The sequence below is a fragment of the Amblyomma americanum genome, chromosome 5, assembly GCF_052857255.1.
Source record: "Amblyomma americanum isolate KBUSLIRL-KWMA chromosome 5, ASM5285725v1, whole genome shotgun sequence".
NCBI classification, from domain to species: Eukaryota; Metazoa; Arthropoda; class Arachnida; order Ixodida; family Ixodidae; genus Amblyomma; species Amblyomma americanum.
In genome coordinates this window covers 166,210,028-166,226,297 of record NC_135501.1, presented here as the reverse complement: position 1 = coordinate 166,226,297, position 16,270 = coordinate 166,210,028, and the positions used below count along the sequence as shown (strand labels likewise).

Genomic DNA, 16,270 nt, shown 5'->3' with positions numbered 1-16,270 from the left:
GCTTGGCTTTCTCTGTTGCCATTGGTCCGCCTTGACCACTGTACCTATAGCTCACCGTCACTGGTGTGCCTAGTCCTTATTTTTGAACCCTTGTGAGCATCTTATGCCATACTGCAAGCCAAATGGCGGACTCATCTGACGTGTGCTTCCTATGCTTTGGAAATGGCTCTTTCGGACAGCTGCATATTGTGAAATCTTGTACATGTGCAGATTTATAGATGAGCTGCTAAGTAAACCTGGAAGTGCCTTGTCTTTGCTATAGTGACAGTGATAGCGTGTTTTAGAAGTAGGTCTGGAACATAACTTTCATCTGGCCGCAGTGTCATTGCAACTAACAACTACGAATTTCTTGAGTTGTCATAGTGCACTTTGAACAAATGTGGCAGCCTTACTGCTAATGATGTCTTTTGTGCGGCTTTCTCCTGTTAGAACTGTCCCTGGGTCAAGAAAAATCAGCTCACTTGCAAGCCTGGGCAATTTAATTTAGATGCTTTGTAGACGTGTAGCGGACTTTTTCAATGAAGACATCATTCACAAAAACAAAAAATGTTGGCTGTTTTCACAGTTGCATGAACTTGCTTGAAAATTTTTTTTTTTGTGTGGTGGGCAGTTTACCACATGATTTTTGAAGGTGCTTTCATCATCAGGGCAAAGGCCTCTCCCATGCCTCTCCAATTGACCCTGTCCTTCGCCAGCTGCAGTCACCGTATCCCCGGAAACTTCTTAATCTCATCTGCCTACCTAACTTACTGCCGCCCCTGCTACGCTTGCCTTCTCTTGGAATCCGCCCTGCTACCCTTAAGGACCAGCGGTTACCCTTGAGGACCAGCGTTTACCCTTGAGGACCAGCGGTTACCCTTGAGTACCAGCGGTTACCCTTAAGGGCCAGCGGAATCCACTCCAGCGATTATCTTGCCTGCACATTACATGCCCTGCCCAAGCCCATAGCCCATTCCTTCCTCTTTATTTCAGCTAGGATGTCATTAAGGGGGGACACTGGTCTTAGACCTATTCTCCTTATTTTTAATCCATTCCTAATGAAACCCTATAAACTTGCTCAGACTTTTTTAATGATTTCAAATATGAAATTGCTTTTTAAATTAATTTGTTATTCCTAAGATAATTAATTTTAATTAGTCATTTATTTGTACCCCAGTACAAAAAAAGTGGCTCAATAAAAAAGAATTTTTAACCTATGGCTACATAGTATGGTGAGTAAAGAGTGCAATAATCACAGCAGTTTTCACATTTTACCCTCATTAGTAACTTTACAGCACTTAGAATAGCAGCATTCAAAGTGTGAATATCATGCATAGATAAACTTTGCAAAATTATAAATTCTTGAAGCGTGACTGAACAATTGTGCTTCGATTATTGCATACATTGTGCCTTCAGCTTCCCTTAGCAAACAATATGACATGTCTATCTGTGCTAGACGTTGAGATATTGACGTGCGTCTTTAAGACAGCCAGGTGTCGAAAATTTTCATGGTGTTAAATCGCCTGCTCCTGCAGAAATTGAGCCCACACAGTGATCCAAATTTAATATTATGGTCAAAATACAAATTTCCTGGAGGAGAAAACTGGTAGAGTTGAAGAATAATAGCTATAGGCTCCCAAAACGCCATGTTTAAAAAATTGATTTTTGGGTCATTTTTTGGTTCCAAAGACCAGTGTCCCCCCCTTAACCTGCGTTTATTCCCTCTCCCACTCTGCCCACATCCAGTCTCTTAACGTTACACTTATCATTTTTCTTTCCATAGCTCGCTGCTTTGTCCTTAACTTGAGCTGGACCCTTTTCGTTTTCACGTTTCTGGCTCATAGGTGAATACCGGTAAGATACAGCTGTTGTATGCTTTTCTCTTAAGGGATATTGGTTAGCTGGAAAAATTCGCTAAACTTTTACTATTGCAATAATGTGAATTGCAGCAACAGCTGGGGTGGTGCAAAATACTGATGCCATTCGGAGCACTTACCGTAGTAACTTTGTTGCGTTTGTGCCGCTACTCTCGCATTAGTGCCGTGGGTAAGCTCTAGCGAATGCCTCTTGCTTCATGAGGTCATTGGGTTCGGACCAACCCGTGATTGGCATTGCGTTGCCATAATGCCAGGCGTGACGTCGCTTTATTCTGACCAGTCAGCATGGCGCTTTGTCATGACGTCACGCGTGACGTCACTCTATTCTGACCAGTCAATATGACACGTTTCACCTGGTGTGTTACGTTGACAACACCGACGCCGCATAAATGAGAAACATGGCCTTAAAGGAATCATGAAGGGAGTTTTACTGAGGTTAGGAAAAGCGTGCGATAAATCTGTATTCCATCAAGCGGCACCACACCGCAGAAAAGTTTTAAGCGAGTTTGATAACACCGAATATATTGGCGATTAAAAAGGATGTTCCTCTCCCTCCTCAACTCGTACAGACCGATGCGCAACAAAAAAAAATTAGGTCAGGACTGCGCCTCACCGCGGTCCGCCCTGCCCACATCACTTGGGCACGTCCAGTGAGAAGGCTTGCCCAGGTTCTCCACTTTACATTAGGGAGGAGGGGCAGCTAAAAATGCGCGGTGATGTTTTGCCCAAATGAGTTGGAGCAATTTTTAAAATTAGTTGTTAATTACAGGGTCCAGCTTTTAAATTTGACAAACATGAAACCACCCTCTACGGATTTGTTACAAGAGAATATTTCCTTGAAAATAATTTCACGAGCCCCTCAATGGACCTCTTCGGCGGTTGTCGGGCATCGCCTCTGGGAAGCAGAGCAGCAAAATTGATTTTAATGGCTCATTAACAGCAGCATTACAGCCCTTGTAATGAAGTGATTTTGACACCTTTCTCTGTCGTGGCCAGACCTGGGCACCCTCACAAGGGCTTAATCACTCTCACGTCATGAGGATTTGGGAGGATCCGTGCATGAAAATTCGTGAGGGGAGGGAGGGAAGACGCGAGGAAGGGCAAGAGGCATGGTCTGAGGTCGGGGTGGGGGGGTCGAACCATACTCCGGGCGACCATTTCTTGTCTGTGCAGCCTTTTATGAATCCCCGCTTGTTCATAGGGAGAAGGTTACCGGGGAAGACATAGTTTCTGCAGTCGAGGGCTATACACGAGGGGAACACGAAAGCGCCCGCCTTCTAAAAGCTAAAAAAAAAAACAAAGGGAGCGGCCACGAACAGTAACAGTTGGGAAGAGGAGGAAATAACTTTTATTATCCAAAAGAAATGGCATTCCACCACCCCCTCGGCACAAGGTCGGGGAAGCAGGAGGCACATCTTTAGATGCTGGCCGGGAGGTCTTGTGTCCTGGCGGCCTCTTCAGCCAGTAGGATGAAGCGGAGGCGGAGCTCAGGGTCCGAACTGCGCGGCAGGGTCTCCCAGGATTCTTTGGAATTGATATTCACCGCCCTCCCAGGAGAATTTGGGCATTCCCAGATTACATGGTCGAGGGACTCTGCCAACCTGCAGTGTGTACACTTGTTTGATCTTGCCTCCGGGAACATATGGTTCGCCAGGATCGGATGGGTACGTGTATGTTTGGAGTGGTCTCAACAAGGCTGTCTGCGTATGATTTAAGGACGGGCCTGGTGGGGAGTGCGGTATCCGTTCAGTACAGAAGGTGCGCTGGCGGCAGCTTTACTGGCGCGAAACCAACAAATACAACATTTTGCCATGCGTTGACCGTTCCCTTGCCCGAGGGAGTCCTCACTAGCCCGGTGGTATAAACCTCGAGCTAGCTAGTGAGCCGCCTCGTTGCCGGAGACGGCTGCATGCGCCGGTCTCTAGATCAACGTAATTTCTCCCGCAATTTGTGGCTGGTCGAGAATCTTCGCCGCCGCGGGCGAGATTCTGCCTGCACTAAAATTTTGGATGGCAGTTTCACTGTCGCTTATGGTGAAATTTGCTTCCGTGCCAACGCAAACCAATACTACCGCAACTTCCTCCGCCACTGCAGCGGAGTGCGCCCTTGAAGACGCAGCCGTAACGGCATTTCCGCGGCTTCGAAGGGAAAGTAAACACTCAGTAAACGGCGAAGAACCGGGAACGAAAGCCATACGACAGTTTGCCCACATGGTAAACGAAGGCTTACGATAGACGACCCTTTCAATAACCATCGACCCAGCAGGAGCCTCAGGGTTTTGACACGCTTAGCTCTCCGAAGCGGCCGCTGCCTTCCGACTTCAAGTGGGTGCCCATGCTTATTACCTTGCACCGTGCTAAAGTGTAGCAGTTCCTGTGGCCAGGTACCTGCACTTTTTAAAAAAAAACACCCAGATCGAAGTAGATGTGCAAAGTTGAGTCTTGGGCCAGCTCGTAATTCACAATTTGCAGGTAGGCTTAGCGCGAGACAAGACGGGCGCAGGACGAGCGCTACGACGGGTAGATGGTTTGTCCTCTTACGCACACCCAAAAGAAGTTTTTATTTTCTCCCTTGCACAAGGGAGTTACATGGAAATACAAGGGAGTAAATTTTCTACTACCCACAGGACTAATTTACTGGCCTGACTGACACCAACCGAACAGGGCTGTATATATCGGATCGACACAGCTGATTCCGGTTTTGGTGCTCGGTCATCACGCTGCCGCCTGTTGCTACTTTGCACCATTATGTAACCGACTCGGTTGCCACGGCAACCACTGGGTTACGATTTGCGTTATAACGCTGAAATCCGAAACGCGAAAAGTACAGCTGAACGCCCTATTGAAATGTCGTTGCTATGGATGCCGCCATCTTGGACTCTATCCATGGAATCAACTAACTTTAATTATAGAAACGCGACCGGCCGAGCTGACGCTTTAATAAAAAAGAGATGCGAGTCGTTGCTGTGCGATGTCGGTGCACGTTGAAGTTCCCCAGGTGAACGAAATTACCTCCAGAGACCTATACTTCGGCGCCTCTTCCTTTCTTCTTTCATGCCGTTCTTTATCCCTTCCCTTACGGCGCCGCGGTTCAGGTGTCTGCAGAGATGTTACAGAGACTGCGCCACTTCCTTTCCCCAAAACCTTTTTTTTTATTGGTGAAAGGAAATGGTGCAGTTTCGGTCCCACATATCTCGGTCGACACCCGAATGGCGCCGTAAGCGAAGGAAAATGATAATAGTAGGAACGAAAATGACGCCTGGGGCCGTATTACGCAACTGTGACAAATTCCGCCAAAAGTTGCTGTAATGACGTCAAAGTGACGAAACGATTAGACGTCAGCGCTTGACGCAGCGAGGAATCAGCCAATTACAGCAGGACGCCGCCCCGATAGCATTATTTGCACGGGGACGGGCCGTCTGCTAAATTTTTGTAAAAAGACAAGAAATACGCAGCGATCAAAATAACTTTTATTTTGCCAAAACGTGTTTAAAGTTCCAAAATATTAAGCAAAACAAAAAGCGTTCCAAGATGTACTTTTAAAATTGCTGGTGGGTATACTTTTGCTGCGCGGGTATGCGCTCATCGCTGTAAAACGTCAAGCCGCGCTTTGCACGAATTATATATTTGGTTTTGGGGGAAAGGAAACGGCGCAGTATCTGTCTCATATATCGTTGGACACGTTGCCTCTTACACATTCTGCACGCATTTGCTTACCATCGGCTGTGCGATGCCAACGTGCGCCTCGTAATCAACGGCAGCTTGAAAGCCTCCGGTATCAAAGAACCGAAGTGCATATAGAACCTGTCGCCGCAGCGACAACGCGCTAGCACGCGCACCTCCTAGTTCATAGGTACACTTCGTCGCACAGCAACTCCACCGTCTGCTTCTCCAGTCGAAAAAGGCGTCGAAACAGCTCGTCCGGCAATTCAAACGTAGTCAAACGCGTCTTCGTGCGCCCTCCTTCGCCGTTGCTCGCGCCTGCGCAGCCGCCTCTGTCGTAAGGCCGCGTGCACCGGCGCCATTTTCTGTCAAAAACGCAACGCTCAAATTGACCGCCTCGGGACTGTCACAAAAAACTGTCAGTTATCTCCTGCATAATTAGGTGTGCAACGTCACCACTTCTGCCACATCTGTGACGTAATCAGCAGCCACCCATGACGCAAAAAAGGAAAATGGCCGCCGGCCACGACCGACCAATAGGAGCGAGGCTATTTGGCAAGTTTTTGACAGCTTTGCTAATTAACAGTTGCGTAATCCGGCCCCTGTCTCGCATATCTCGGTGGACACCCGAGCCGCGTTCAGTGACAATTTTGCGGGCGGACGGACGATTAGCCATTAAAGGCTCTCGCCTTAAGACTAGGTTCACTCGATTTGCGCGTTTTCGGTGCGTTCTCGGATCTGTGAGCCTTGCACGCGTGTGTGCGTCGATCAGTGCTCGAGTCCACAGCCCATCTGCACGCCCGAGGTAAGACGAACGCCGACCGCGAAGAGCGATTAGCGTGCTTGCGTTAAACGTGATACGCTAGCCCAGTGACGTTTGGGGGCCGCTGCGTCTCCCCACACTGGAAGAGGGACACTAAACGGCCGTTCAGGATCTATTGCCTGGAGAATTATCTAGTCTCCTCAGCGCCCGTGTAATACACACGCGCAACAACAGGATCCATGGGTACGTCAACTATCGTAGCCAACATGGAGGGAGACGTCAAAGATCATAGCCGACTAACTTTTGCCATGCAAGAAGAAGTGTCGGAAGCGTTGAAGCGGGGCCCGCCGCAGGAGGTGCTGGTCGAGGCGTTCTCTATTGCTGTCCGTCGGCGTGACATAGCCACGCTAAGGGAAGGACGGTGGCTTAACGACAACGTCGTGAACGTTTACTTGGCCATGATCGCGGAACGCTCCGAGAAGCGAGGCGGTCCGCGCGTGTACGCGTTCAGCACATTCTTCTTCACCAAGTTGTACCGCTGTGGATATGAGGGCGTGAGACGCTGGACGCGAGGCGCCGACCTCTTCGATTACGATATTCTGCTGATGCCCCTGCACTTTGCGGACGCTTCCCACTGGTGTCTCGCCGTGGTGGATTTCAGGAAGTCCGACATGGCCATCTACGACAGCCTGGGCCCAAGCGAGAAGCATGCCGAAAGCATTGACGCATTGGCGCATTACCTGCAACAGGAGAGCCGCCTGCGGGGCCGTGACCTGGACTGGGCCGGCTGGCGTTTTTACCCACGCACAGTGCCGCTCCAGACGAACTCCAGCGACTGTGGTGTCTTTATGTGCCGGTACGCCGAGTGCCTGACCCGGGACGCACCCATTTTGTTCAAGCAGAGGCACATACCGTACTTGCGCAGGCGTATTGTGTACGAGATTTTACACCGCAGGCTCCTTCGATGGTGAAGTCTACGCGTAACAAAATGCGTCGGTTCAAGCGTTCGTGCCATCAGTTTGTTTGCATGTTGGTAGAGCGCATGTAGCATCAGTGCGTTTGTTTCTATGATGTGACTGCTGTAATTTTTCTTATTGGGGTTCGCGCCACTGTGGATTTTTGATAGCTACTGCCCCTGGTTATTCCTTTTGTATATTTGACAGCGTTTGTTTCTATGATGTGATTTGCTGTAATTTGTTTGTTTGAAGCTTGTTGGTTTTGCATGTTAATAGTGTGCAATTATTTTGATTACTGCGGACTGTTGAATATGCATTAGGTGGTGGAAAAAACTTTGGCATTAACAGAAATGGCGGGGCCGAAGACGCCGTAGCCGAGATGGTGCGCAAATTCTTCGTCTCTCCGCGGAGCTTGCATCTATTCGAATGTTGGCAAACCACAGCCGTCGTTGAGCTCCGCTCGCTTGCCGATACTTGCCTGCTAAATAAAACCCGCCGCACTTCGAGTTCCATGTACTATTCCTGTATGATGTCGGGAGGTGCGATTAAGCACTCCTATATGATTAAGTGCCAATTGCTGATAATATTTCATTTTGTAGGTCATTCATTTGTTATTCCGTTTTATAATTTAGAGTTTCCATATTTTTTGTTACAATTCTCGTGTCCCTTTTCAGTACGGACGCGGCATAGATTACATCTTTTGCACAACCGAGGTTGTGGGCTAAAAATGAGCTCTCCAGCTGTTTTTGTAAGTTCTTTCTCTATATCCCGATCTAAAGTGGTTAGTGCTCTTTTATCGTGTTTAAGAACTTCGGTCATTTGTGGCGCTGTTGCGTTGCGTTCATTGCGCATAAGAATCAAGGGACATATTCTGCATATAGCTGGTCTATCGATTCGAGGCGACCGTTTGTTTTTTGCGTAGCCTTCTTCTTCCCTATCACTATAGTGTAAGTAAGAGGTGATGGAGAAGGGTGAGTCACGGTAATTGTATCGATATAAGTGTTCACCTGAGCTGAAAGGGACTCGCCTAAACAAGGAAGCAAGGTAAGTGTGCTCAGCCCGGGTGGTGACAATCAACGAGCATTCGCTAAAAGTCACACTTTGAAAAGCTTTTCTGCCAGTTTCAACTTTTTCCTCGTGTACAATTGGAAGTCGCGACTTGTGGCGTCATGACTTGCGACGTCATGACAGAGCTTCAGCCTAGCAAGCAATCCTATTCGCTAAGCAGGACTGACAGATGGTAAAGGCGTATCCAGACGGTGGGCCACGGACGAGACCGAGGACTGGTCGGCTGAGGTCTACCGCGCGTGGCCCGGCCGTCGACAGCATCCACACGACGGACCAAAAGAGCAGGCGACAAGGCGTGGTGTACTCCCGACGTCAAAGGTCGGTTATCCGCTTGCAGTAGCGCTCTTCTCATGGCGCGTTCATGTTTCGGCGCTTGGCGTCGAGAGCAAGCGGAATCCCAGCGGAAAGCTCGATCGTTCCGGGACCGATTTCTGCCGCGGCAAGGAGGAAGTTGCATTCCCACGGCAACAAACATGGCGCCGCGCTTCGAAGCAGAACCCCTCGCTTCGGACTCAATTCGTCATTTGTCACTGTCTTTTAACGCGACTGCGTTAAGGGCCCCGTGTCGCAGAAAAGCCAGTGTCCTCGGCGTCGGCCGTGTGCGAAAAATGGCGCAGTATAGGTCACACATCGGTAGACACCTGAACCGCGGCGAAAGGGAAAGAATTTTCCTTCCCTTACGGAGCGGTACGGGTGTCCAGCGAGAATTGTGACACAGGCGTCACTTCCTTTGATCCGGAGTTCCCCGGTTCGAACCCGACCGCGGCGGCTGCGTTTTTATGGAGGAAAAACGCTAAGGCGCCCGTGTGCTGTGCGATGTCAGTGCGCGTTAAAGATCCCCAGGTGGTCGAAATTATTGCGGAGCCCTCCACTACGGCACCTCTTCTTCCTTTCTTCTTTCACTCCCTCCTTTATCCCGTCCCTTACGGGGCGGTTCAGGTGTCCAACGATATATGAGGCAGGTACTGCGCCATTTCCTTTCCCCCAAAACCAATTATTATTATTATTATTTAATTTCCTTAAAACCAATTTTCATTCCATTCTCCCTCTTTTACGGTTCGGTTGTCCACCGAGATATGTGAGACAGGCGTCTTTTCTTTAAACTGTCCAACGGGCCACGCGTCGCGCTAAACGGGCAATGCCATTCCGTGGACACCTTGGCAACGCTGCAACACGCTGTCCCGTCTCACTTAAGCGTCTTCCATTTTTTTTGCGTTCACTGGCCATAAGTGGGGCACAGATATTTCGCTCGGTCTCATCTCGCCTATAAGAAAACGTGTGAGTGATAAATTTGGTTTACATTTATTTAGAGACGATTGTGCCGCTTCTAGGCTTAAAGGGGCTGCGAAACAGCGCTTGAACGGATGCCGGTTACACTTCAGGTGGATTCTTTATGTCACACATATGCTGACTCAAAAAGGATTACGAAAATCGATGCATAGGAACGAGAGTTATTCAATGAAGAAATTTCAAAATACAGGCAAACAAAATGCTGCCCTCAACTCGATTTTCGCGCAGCTTCCAATTCCCATTTCACTCTCCCAATGACTACACTTAGTGCGACCAATCAATACAGCCTACCTTAGCACGTGGCGGAAGTTTGCACTCCATGGTTGCCTGTTCTCTGTAACTCGTTCATGCCAAGGCTGGCAGCGCCGTTTGCATGGTTACAACATCCATGTGAACGCCCAGCTGACCCAGCGATGCTTCACCGTCACTTCGAAGGCGCAGAAGGGAACACTGATCAGTGACGCTCCCTTACATATGGATCCGAACTCGAGCGCGAGATACTGCGATATAATTGGTTTTTGGTGGAAAGTAAATGGCGCAGTATCTGTCTCACATATCGTTGGACACCTGAACCGTGCCGTAAGGGAAGGGATAAAGGAGGGAGTGAGAGAAGAGAGGAACAAATAGGTCCGTAGTGGAGGGCTCCGGAATAATTTCGACCACCTGGGGATCTTTAACGTGCACTGACATCGCACAGCACACGGGCGCCTTAGCGTTTTTCCTCCATAAAAACGCAGCCGCCGCGGTCGGGTTCGAACCCGGGAACTCCGGATCAGTAGTCGAGCGCCCTAACCAGTGAGCCACCGCGGCGGGGCCGAGATACTGCGACGGTGTGACAGCCTGCGTAAGATATCAGACACATTTAGCATAGCGCGTACCGCTACTGCTTACCGCCAACCATCGCCCGTCGCCCCTAGCGCGCTGGTTGGTCACGGCGAGCAAGGAGCGCGCGCTGTTGACGGGAACGTGGCGCCATCTGGCGCCGCCGCCCGGTGATCCTCCACAAGCTGACGATGCGCACTGCCTGCTAAATATGAACTGAACGCATCATTCCTTGGGACCGAAACGAACGCTTATAAAGTGCAATGGCTCGATCGGATCAACTCCGCAAAGCCGCTCTCAGATACTTAGAGAGTACCCATAAGTATTAGTGCTAGGTCGTAGGACGTTTACAGAGAGGCGCGAAGTCCATCGATGCAAAAAGTAGCCAGAGCCTCTAGTGGTGTATTTTTGTTTTACTTTACAGTGCTTTTATCTAGGGTGAACAAGTTGGATTTGTTAATGTAATATAGAACACAAAAACTTGACAAAACGTATCTCTGGTTATTAACACAATTTGAAGTATATTTACTCTTTGTCCAATCATAAAGCTCGCTCTCCGTCATGTCATATCCGATGCCAAAAACCGCCCCTGTATGGTGACACCGTCAGCGTCATGAATTTGCTTTTGCGAGCTAATTAAAATATTAAAAACCACAGTATACGCGGTACGACCGATGCCAATAGCATCACTATAACTCATTCTATGCAACCAACGGGCAAAACAATGCACTCAAAATGTGTTTCGGGGCCCCTTTAAGAAGAATGTAGGATTGTTGACAGAAATGGTTCATGTCCTAGCAAGCAGATGACGCCACTAGGCTTGTTAACGTTTGCGCCTCTGTTTACATACGCTTTCTACCCATAGCCTCTCTTTCTGTCCTCTCACCTATTTCATTTCATTTCTCCATTTTGCCTGCTATCCTTTGTATCCGCTGCCCCAGCTCAGGTGCTTCAGTAGTATCGACGGCAGATGCCGGGGCAAGCAATAATCTTTTCCTTCCTTTTTATTATTATTTTAATAAACAACCGCTTACTACTACTTACATGCGCTGAATTAAATGTGGGCAATGTGAGAAATGGTGTAACCTCCCTCAAAATACCTGCGCTTAGCGCACATCAGCATGCACACGCTTATTGTACTCAGGCAAAATCAATTTACGTTCTTTTCTAACCATACCTGTGTGCTCCGCGAGCGGCGAAGTGGCGGTGGCAGCGTGTCGTTCGCTTTAGCTACAGTGAATTAGATTATTGGGAAGTGTGCTCACTGCGCCGCGTCTCCATAGGCCGAGGTGAAGCCGCCGGTGTCTACAATTTTAGTTTCCCGCTTGTCCGCTAGATACCGCCGCCGTTCCGAACACTGTAGTCGCCGCGGCACAAGTAGGTGTGGTCATGCGCTTGGGAGTCTTTTTTTTGTCGTTGTTTATTGTGCTCATTTCTCGTGCTTGCTTTGGAGGATTGAGTGCCGTGCTTAGAACATTATTTCGCCTGCCACGAACCTGCAATACCTGGAACCTGGTATGGTTTTCGGGGGTTTAACGTCACAAAGCGACTCAAGCTATATGGGTCGCTGTTGAAGGGCTCCGGAAATTTCGACAACCTGGGGTTCTTTCACGTGCACTGACATCGCACAGTACACGGACCTCTAGAACTTCGCCTCCATCAAAATTCGACCACCGCAGCCGGGATCGAACCCGCGTCTGTCGGGTCAGCAGCCGAGCGCCATAGCCACTGAGCCACCGCGGCGGTGACGGTGGCGGCGGTGGCAATGCAAGGATGCAGCATCCTGGATAGATTGAGTTGAGAGAGTGTTCCGTAAAGAAAAAAAAATGCTAGGTCGCCTGCTGAACCATTGCTTCGCGCAGAGTTTCGATACCGGCTATGCCATCAGGAAAGATGGCCCGAAGGTAGCCCTCTCCGGCGTGCTGAGTTTCTAAATATAGTTTTGATAATCATAATTAATCGCAGTTTTAATCATAATCAACTGCCTTTCATTTTTGGCGTCTTGAAATTCGTTTCTCAGGGAAACTGTGAACATTTGGACTCTTTGCTTGATGCGGAAGATAAAGATCGACGCTGGTGAGATATCTGATATCAAATGCCAGATATCGCATGCCAGCAGGAATGATAGTGAAGTTGCCGGTTGATCAGGCTGGAGCGTGTCGTGATCATAGTTAGCATGTTGCTAAGAGTGACTCACGACTAGACTTTCACATCGCAGGCCATGTAGCACGAAAATGTGTCGTAAAGGCAAAGTGTGAAAGCGGCATTTCCCTCCAAACTATGCCAGTCACTGATGACAGTTTTCAACTGTAAGGAACGGAAAATACTGCGACAAGGTATACGGCTCATCTACCTTTACCCGCAGCTCTATGATTCTGTTCTGAAGCTTGAGAACCTTTTTACAGAATGCTGCAGCCAAAGCCAACTCCATTCAGAGAGCATCTTTGATGTGCTCGATATGGTCAGGGCAAGGCTGCGTAAAGAGGTTGGTTGCCTTTTTCACGCGGAAGTTCTTTCCAAGTTAATTTTAAAGTTTTGCATCGTAGTCAGGGTTCATTTTTTGTGAAAGGATTGAATAATGAGACGCCTGGCAGACGTGAAAGGGCCAAGTCCTTGAAGCTGAGCCGTAGCTGAACCAAAGCGACACTTGCTTTCTCTGTGCGCTTACCTCAAGCAATATAAATTTGTCTTTGTCCAATTTGAAGATGAAGGGCTTCGTGCACTGTTTAATTTAAAATTTTCCAAAAACGCGGGTTCGATTCCGGCCGCGGCTGTCGAATTTCGATGGAGGCTAAATTCTAGAGGCCCGTGTACTATGCGATGTCAGTGAACGTTATAACCCCAGGTGGTCGAAAATTCCGCAGCCCTTCACTAAGGCGTCCCTCATAGCCTGAGTCGCTTTGGGACGTTGAACCCCGATAAACCATAAACCATAATTTCAAATGAGCGCTGAACACATTTAGGGTGATGCTACGGCAGAGGAATTACTGCACGCAAGTTCAAAGCAATAGGTGGGTACAGGCAATTCGAAAAGAGCGAATGAGTCGCGAAATGAGCTGCATGGTAGTGGAACGCCAGAGTGAAATCGGCGAGCATGTGTGAAGTTTCACAGCCGTCATCAGCATTTATCTGAAGCGTTTTTTTTCTTTTTTAAAGTTCGGAATAAAGCGACACAAAGTCAGAACTGGTGTGCTCAAAGTATATGCTTTTAAGTCGCGTTGGACGGAGGATGCGGAGCGTCGGATCCGCAATTTCAGCTGATGGGTTCTTGGAATTGCAAAGTAGCGGAACCGCTGCGGTGGCTCAGTGGTTAGGGCGCTCGACTACTGATCCGGAGTTCCCGGGCACGAACCCGACCGCGGCGGCTGCGTTTTTATGGAGGAAAAACGCTAAGGCGCCCGTGTGCTGTGTGATGTCAGTGCACGTTAAAGATCCCCAGGTGGTCGAAATTCTTCCGGAGCCCTCCACTACAGCACCTTTTCTTCCTTTCTTCTTTCATTCCCTCCTTTATCCCTTCCCTTACGGCGCGGTTCAGGTGTCCAGCGATATATGAGACAGATACTGCGCCATTTCGTTTCCCCAATAACCAATTATTATTATTATTATTATTATTATTATTATTATTATTATTGTTATTTTATTATTATTATTATTATTATTATTATTATTATTATTATTATTATTATTATTATTATTATTATTATTATTATTATTATTATTATTATTATTATTATTAGCGGCCGCTGTGCACCTGCGCTCCACGCGCTTGACTCTGCCCTGCCTTCGCGCGAGTGAGGAGATTATTAAACCTTAATCCGCTAATGTTGAACAACACACATGATGCAAACTAGTTCGCGAAAGCACGATCTTTTGGCAGTAACACGGCATTTTATCCCGTATGCGCCTGGACCGCTTTCCCTGCCTTCCTACAGTGAACACGACAGCAGCGCCGCCGCCATTTTGCAATAGCGGCGGCTTCACTCCAGCCCGGTCAGTGAGCACACTACCTTTATTCTAGTTCACTGTACTTTCGCCGCCGAATGCAAAAATGTGATCGAGCCATAGTGTGTGTTTTGCCGAATGCAAAAATGTGATCGAGCCATAAAGTTTACCAAAACTAAAAAGTAAATCGCAGTCTAGTCCTACCAAGTTCACACGTTGACAGTGGACGCAAGGCTACTTTCGCTCGAGTCGGCTTAGTGCACATAATTATAGCAGTGGTAATTCGGCTGTCGGAAAAGGCCAGTGTGTGTTTTGCCAGACCTGATGTGTGCGAGTAGGCTAAAAAGTCCGCGGTCCCCCTTCAGAAAAAAATTATCCCCGCATTTTTCGCGCGATTCGTCGTTTCGCGGACCGTGCAAAGCGGTAAGTATACCCTCGAAAGCACTCGTATACACCGATAAACAACTAAATTTGAAAGGCTCTCTCAGTCGCAGGCGCCTTATATTGCGTCAAGCAAAGAGCGTGAGCGCTCTTTCTTTGTGTACTTTCTCTGAAATAAACCGCATACCCGGTTGTATGGTACAGCATTCAACGTGAACGGGCAAGAACCGCACGCGCCGCTGTTTGCACTCCGTTGCGCTCGTAGTGTCGGTAGACTGTATCGCCACCTGGCTGTGAGAGAGTGAAGCGCTAGCAATAGGGCACTGCGCGGGGACCGAACGCCAGCATGAGCGTGTTTCTCGATTGGTCAGCGGCTCACATTCATGTTTCTCCCTGAAGATATGGATACGAATGCGTTGGTGGCTGAGTGTGATGGTCGAGGCGTCTACAACCGCAAATTCTCGCATTATTAGCCGACAGATACTCAGCAGAAGAGTGGGTGGGGAAGCGGCGGTTTGGAGCATACGCGTGTCGCTGCCAGTGAAGGTCTTCAGAGCACACTTCGTCGCCAGGGATTTATTATCGAGAACGACGGCTAATCAAAACGCAGCAGCGTGGCCCGCTCAGACGATAAAGAGAATGAGCTGAGGCAGCGATCGAATGTCGAGGGCACGGAGCAAGACCATACAGGAGGTGAAACTCCCATCTGCGCTAGCGCCCGCAGGCGACCAGATAAAGTCACAATTTAGTATGCGCCGATGGGGGCGCATGCAGTGGCGGCGCCTTGCGGCGCCTCGTAGAAGCAGCAGGAAAAAAATAAAAAAAAATGCAGCGCCCGGGCAGGCGGCGCGCGCTCAAAGCAGACGAGAAGCAGACGACACGGGTGTTTGGTTCAACGGGCACGCCGTGACGTTGCATTTCAGTAGTTTCTTTCCAGGCCGCCAGGCGCCGCCAGCATGATAGTGGCGCCGCGGGCTTGTGACCTTTTCTGGTCGCCGCAGACGGCGGAGTTTCCACTCCTTATAGTCTTCCTGCATGGTCAAGCGTTAACACACCTAACATAGGTCGACGGTTCGAATCCCTGCCGTGAGCTAGACTTAACAAGCAAGTTTATGCTGCTCGAAACGCGAATCCTATGCCACCACCCCGAACACACAGCGACAAATGGTTGAGACGCGATGTTCCTATGAAGATTCGTAAAGGCGTGGAATTGGGGGTACATAGGTTGCCGGTTAGAAACAATTCCGCCTAGTATAGGCTCTAACTTAACATGTAAGTTTATGCTAAAAGGAACGCTGTATCGTATGACACCATCTAGAACCTTCTGCGGCAAACGGTCGGCCCACAGATTTTACGCAAATGTCGGGACTAATTAAGTGGCCCGACTGACGCCGGCCAAACAGGGATGTATATATCGGATCGACATAGATGTTTCCGGTTTTGGTGCTCGGGCATCACGCTGCCGCCTGTTACTACTTTATACCATTATGCAACCTCCTCGGTTGCCACGGCAACCACTGTGTTACGATT

The 16,270-nt window shown here is 48.8% G+C and overlaps 1 pseudogene; it reads left to right on the top strand.

Annotated features, from left to right (window-relative positions):
- The first annotated feature begins 3,590 nt into the window (after positions 1 to 3,590).
- LOC144132946 (sentrin-specific protease 1 pseudogene) lies at positions 3,591 to 7,727 on the top strand (annotated as a pseudogene).
- The last annotated feature ends 8,543 nt before the right edge of the window (positions 7,728 to 16,270 follow it).